This window comes from Callithrix jacchus, chromosome 1 (genome assembly GCF_049354715.1).
Source record: "Callithrix jacchus isolate 240 chromosome 1, calJac240_pri, whole genome shotgun sequence".
Lineage (NCBI taxonomy): Eukaryota > Metazoa > Chordata > Mammalia > Primates > Cebidae > Callithrix > Callithrix jacchus.
This window is the reverse complement of record NC_133502.1, coordinates 51,037,947-51,043,946: the sequence shown is the minus strand read 5'-3', so window position 1 is coordinate 51,043,946 and position 6,000 is coordinate 51,037,947. Positions and strand designations below refer to the sequence as shown.

Sequence of the window (6,000 nt, the reverse complement as noted above, 5' to 3'; positions counted from 1 at the left end):
GCCATGCCTCCAACCACCTCCCCATCCGGGAACCTAGAGTTCTTTGTCTAACATCCCAGCTAAAATTCTAGGCGTGCTCCTTTGTCTAAAAAGCCCTGGGAGGAGGGGTTCTAGTTGAGCACCAGACAGCCAATCCGGTTTCAAAGTCGAAGGTCAATCACTCCAGAGGAAGTTTGAAAGAACTCCTCTCATTGGACAAGAACATGAATGGGGTGTGAATAACTTCTAAGTTTTAAAACCCCCGCTGCCCCTTACCTGTGCGGACTCTTTCTCCAGATCCCCTCCCACGGCAACTTGGGAGATGTCTCTCCCTCTTTACCTGTACAGATGTTCCTCTCTGGAATCCCCTCCCACAACAAGGTAGGAGCTTTCTTTCCCTCTCTACTTGTGCGGATATCCCCTTCAGATTCCCCCCACCCCCCGGGGCAGCATGGGAGCTCTCTCTCTTTGTCTCTCGCTCTGCCCAAGAAATTGCTTTCCGCTAAACTCTTTGAATCCGATATTTATACAATGGCAAGCTCACAGGGTGCCAGGGCCCCTGCCTCATTCTTGGGGCAAAGGGAGCCCAAGAACCTTGGGCACATTCAATTGGGGAGGGAGTTGAGCCCCTTCCCATTTGAGACTCCGTTACAAAAAGAGGTAAGAAAAGGATTTCCATCTTTTGAATGAAAGCAAATGGTTTTAACATTAAGGAAAGTAATGGCTTCAAGCCTAAGACCTACGGCATGTGAGGAACAACGTTTCTAGAAGAAATAAAAACAAACATATTCTATTTCGTAACATAATGCTGGAGACCAGGACTTTGAAGGAACATTGAGAAATTTGGGAAAGACTTGTCTTTCCTCAGTGACATAATTAAATCCTATAGAAACTTTTTAGAGTGGTAGAAATAATAAGCCAGATAATTTCAAGGCAGATAAACTTGAGAAAAGTGTCTTGTAGTACCTCTCAGTTAAAATCAGGGATAGCTAACCAGTTTGCCTAGTTGTTGGGTTAATTATGATTGTAGGAAATAAGAAAAATTTACATTTTTATACTGAACCTAAAAGGTTATTTTTCCCTGAAAAAAATATGAATTACAAAGAATTAGAAAAAATACTAATATTTTTGATGTCTTTTCTCTCATAAAGTATTAGAAAACATACTAATATGTTTGTGTCTTTTTTCTCAGTGTAATTATGCTAACTTAAAGATAATAGTACTTTAAGACTGTTAAGTGTCATTAAACACATAAAAATGAATACATATTACAAAAGTTTATAGCAATACTCAAGTATGCTTCTCTATTCTATAAACAATTATGCTACTTGACTCTGCGCAAATTGCCAGTTTCATAGAAATTCTGGAAAAAGGCATTTTTAAAGATATAGTGCTCAATTTCATGAGCAGAAGGGCATGTATTGTTATTGTGAGCCTGTCAGATGATTAATGAGGATACAGCTTCCAAAAATTAATTAGGTGAAAAGAATACCGATTTTAGTAACTCTCCACAGAAAGCCTGCAATTTTATGACAAACATCTTCTCCTTTTGTAGCTATTAGTAATTTTCTCGATCCCTAAATCTGAATGCAAATGAGCTAAGTATTAACCCATCTAAAAAATGCAATTATTGTTGGAGTAAAATTATCATTATGGAACATAATTTTAAGGCTATAAAATTGATTATTTTTACCAGGTATCTTCAATTTGGAGGTTAATGTGTACTTAAAACACTTTAAAAACTTTCTCTGTCTTCCTAAGCATCAGTAATAGTCAGTGCTTAGTGTTTGTTTAAAATAAAAATGTATAAAATGTCTTTAGTTCAAAACCCACCATGGCTTTCTATTGATCTGTCATAATTTATCAACTATCTAACTTTTAAAGTGGTTCTACATATACTTTAATTATTTTGAATTTATAGACAAAAAGCTATATTTTATTTAATAAAGCATCCACTAAAAAATTAATATAACAACAACAAAATAACAGATTTTATTTTTCTGGTTTTTGATTATGTCACACAAATGTTGTCTCTTTTGTTACACTATTAATCGTACTTTGATCAAAGATTTATTAAGGACCTACTATGTGCGAGAGAGTATGCTAGATATTATTGTTTGCAGAGATTACTGAGCCTTGCATGAACTATATTGCATGATAATTAATCTCTTTGTCTTTAAAGCCAAATAGGCTTGAGTACAAATCCAATTCTGTCACTTAGGGTTTGCAAATAACACTTCCTTTGTTTTATTGTTCATTTAACTATAAATAAAAATACCAATAATATCAATAACAAAATAATGACTTCAAGTGAATATAGACACAGAACTTATACCAATAAATTTTTTGAAAATGAATCAAAGATATAACCACAGAACCCCTGGAAAACAACGTAGCAGAAAATGTAGATACCTTGTTTGGCAATAACTTTTCACACAAAAAAGCAAAAGCATAACCCATGAAAAATTCTGAAATCTGAGCTTCATTAAAATTAAAACTTGTGATATATAAATAATAGTTATCAATGTATGGAAAGAGAGGTCTCAGACTCAGAGAAAATTTTTGCAAAATAGATGTGATAAAAGACTGGTATCTAAAATATGTAAAGAACTAATACAACTCAATAAAAACAAGTGCAATTAATGTGCACTGATATGTCATCAAAGAAGATAGAAAGATGGCAAATAAGCATATGAGAAGATCAACATTATATGTCAGGTCATTAGAGATTTGCACATTAAATCAACAGTAAGATAATACTACATATCTGTTAGTGTGGCCAAAATTTTCAGTAATGACAATGCTAAATGCTGGCTGGGATGTGGAGCAACAGGAACTGTCATTCATTGCTGGTGGGAGTGCAAAATGGTACAGTCACTGTGGAAGACTTTTTATTAGTTATTTATAAAAGTAAACATACTCTTGCTATACAATCCAGTAATTGCATTCCTTGATATTTACCCAAATGAGTTGAAAACTTACACAGGCACAAAAATGTTTATACCAGCTCTATTTATAATTGCCAAAACTTTGAAATGACCAGCATATACTTCAAGCAATGGATAAATAAACAAACACATACTGTGCGGTTCCAACAATATGACATTTTGTAAAAGGTAAAACCATAGAGGCAGAGAAGAGATCAGTATTTGGTGAGGTTATGGGGGTTTGAGTAAAGACAAAAAGGAGTACAGGTGATGAGTAGGGCAGTAAAAGTATTTTGTACAAGGCAGTGATCATTGACAAGTAGTTACATATTTGCCAAAACCCGTAGAATGTAAAACACAGTGAACCCTAAACTATGAACTTTATCAATTTTAGTGAATAATAATGTATCCATATTGGTTCATTAATTATATCAAGTATACCACACTAACACAAGGTGTCAATAATAGTCAACCTGTATGAGGAGAGACAGGACATATGTGGGAACTCTGTACTTTCTATTTATTTTTATGTAAGGATAAAATTATTCTAAAAATAAAATTTATTTTATAAAACAGATGAAGGAAAGATGCAGAGAAGACGACAAAAAAAATAGAGCTTTATGTGTTTTCATCTTGCTCTTGGCTCAGTGTGAGATGTATAGATATAAGAACTATAAGGCAGTAGAGATGCTAATGAATATGGTAAGGAAGATAATAAGAGAAAAAAGAGGAAATTTTAGATGGATGAGATAAGTATCACTTTACCAAAAAAAGAGCTTCCCAAACTCAGAAGAATAAATGAATACCTCCATTAGTGTTGGAAGACTGAGAACAACTGTGTAGAAAGTTTCTACAGAAATATGGCATTTAAGCTAGATTTTAAGGACAAGTAAATTTGAGTAGACAGAACAGGAAGTAAAGAAGCTTCCCAGAGTAGAAATGGCATTTGCAAAGCAAAAGTGTCATGCAAACTGGCAGATTTAAGAAAATGACTAGTAAATATGTCAGAAGTACTGAATGCATGACAAGATATAGAGATGAATTTGTAAGCCAGGAGTCCTTTAAAGATACTTTACACTTTACTTGATTTAAATTCTAAAAGTTTAAAAAATGAATATTGGAGTTACCTTTTAATAATTAGCAATTTGCTTTCAATATTCAGATTAAAAAGTTATCAAATAAGATTTCTAGACTGCTTATCCAGCAATCTAGTATCCAGTATTTTTGAGGTTCATGAAAATGCATAATTTAAGATATGATTTTAGACTTGGGGTTAAACATAAGATTAATTGTCAGTAGAGATAAACTAAAGAACCTACAGATATTTAAGTTTTTAAGTACTTCAGAAAATTTTTATTGATTACTTCAACATGAAAGACAATAGTAAATTATGCATTTCCCATTTTCTCCTTCAAAAAATATTACTGAATAAGAATAATTGGGAAAATTTTATTATTGCTGCTTTTCTATGATTGAAATGTCCCCTTCAAAACTCATGTTGAAATATAATTGTCATTGTGATGATATTAAAGATGGAATAATTACGAGGTGATTAGGCCATGAGGGTACTCTCTTCATGAGTAGGTTAACTGTTATTATCATGGGAGTGTGTTTTTATCACAAGAGTGAGTTGTTACAGAAACAAGTTTAGTTCACTCTTGTTGCTTTTTTGGACTTTTTTGACCTTCTGCCTTTCACCATTAGATGGTGCAGCAAGAAGGCCATCACCAGCTACTGACATTAATATTGAACGTTTCAGCCTCTGGAAGCAAAATAAATAAATTTATTTTCTTTATACATTACCCAGACTATATATTCTATTATTGCAACCCAAAGTGGACTAAGACAGAAAATTGGTACCAACAAATGGAGCTGTTGCTATAACAGATACTTGAAAATGTGAAAGTGGCTTTGGAACTGGCTAATAAGTAGGGGATAGAAGAATTTGGCAGAATAGGCTATAAAAAGGCAACATTCTGTGCATTGAGTAATAAGGACAATTTTGGTGGAGACTCAAAAGAGACAAGTTGTAGGGAAAGTCTGGAAATTCTTATAGATTATTTAAGTGGTTATGACCAAAATATTGGCAGAAATATGGATAATAAAGGTCATTCTGGTGAGGTCTCAGATGTAAAAGAGAAATATCTTATTGGAAACTGAGGTAAATACCATCCTCATTATGTGGTGGCCAAGAATGTGGTTAAATTGTGTGCATGCTCTAGGGCTTTATTGATGGTGGAATTTTAAACTGATGAATGATGATAGCTGGTGGTAAAAATTTTTAAGCAAAATACAAAAGCAGCTGTGGAGCTACTTTTAACTACATATAGTAAGATACAAGAAGGAAGAAATGATTTAGAGTTGTTATTTCTAAATACAAGAGAGACAGAAGGATTTTGAAAATTTTCAGCATAGCCATATAGAGAATAGAAAAGCATTTTCAGGTAAATATACCAAGTGTATGACCAAAGCACACGTGAAAGAGACTGTTGGGAAACACTGCAAAGGAGAAAGGACTTACAAAGTGCCCATGTAAATCAGTTATGAGTAACATATGAACAAGGAACAACAAACGGCTGAAGGCTGCAGGAGGTCTCTGAGGAGGAAAGCCTCTCCATGCCTCGTGTTCTGGTGCAGGATGACCTAACCTCTGTTACCATAAACATTGTGCTCAAGGATGCAAAACCCCTTCATAGTACTATGATGTAGCCAGACTTGTAGGCTCCCTGTAAGGCCTGCCTTCCATCAGCTGCACATAGATAGCAGGCTAAAGATAAACACACGTTCTTATTTTGTGAAACTCCCAAACCGCTAGTGTAACCAGTACTTAGGATGACACACCAGTTCCAGCCCACTGATTCACTTCTGGCTCACTGATTCACTCCACCATTACTCCACCCCTACCCTGTAGATCAAAGTCATTGTAATCAATAAGTAGTGTGGATGATCAGAGCTAGGGGCCTTCACTGTCACCTCCAGAGTAATAAAGTGATGGCCTCTTGGTCCCACTTTTTTTCTTAATCTGTCTTTGTCTCATTCCTTTGTTGCCACCAAACTTGTGGTACCCATGGGTGATGCTGGGCTGGTTCCCTAC

General features: G+C 34.7%; 1 long non-coding RNA gene across 1 annotated transcript in view; it reads left to right on the top strand.

Annotated features, from left to right (window-relative positions):
- Nucleotides 1-222: 222 nt before the first annotated feature.
- Nucleotides 223-6,000, top strand: part of LOC144579012 (uncharacterized) — a 120,780-nt gene continuing 115,002 nt past the window's right edge. The window contains exon 1 of the long non-coding RNA XR_013525738.1: nucleotides 223-360. This is a non-coding gene — a long non-coding RNA (uncharacterized LOC144579012). The remainder of the gene's footprint in view (nucleotides 361-6,000) is intronic.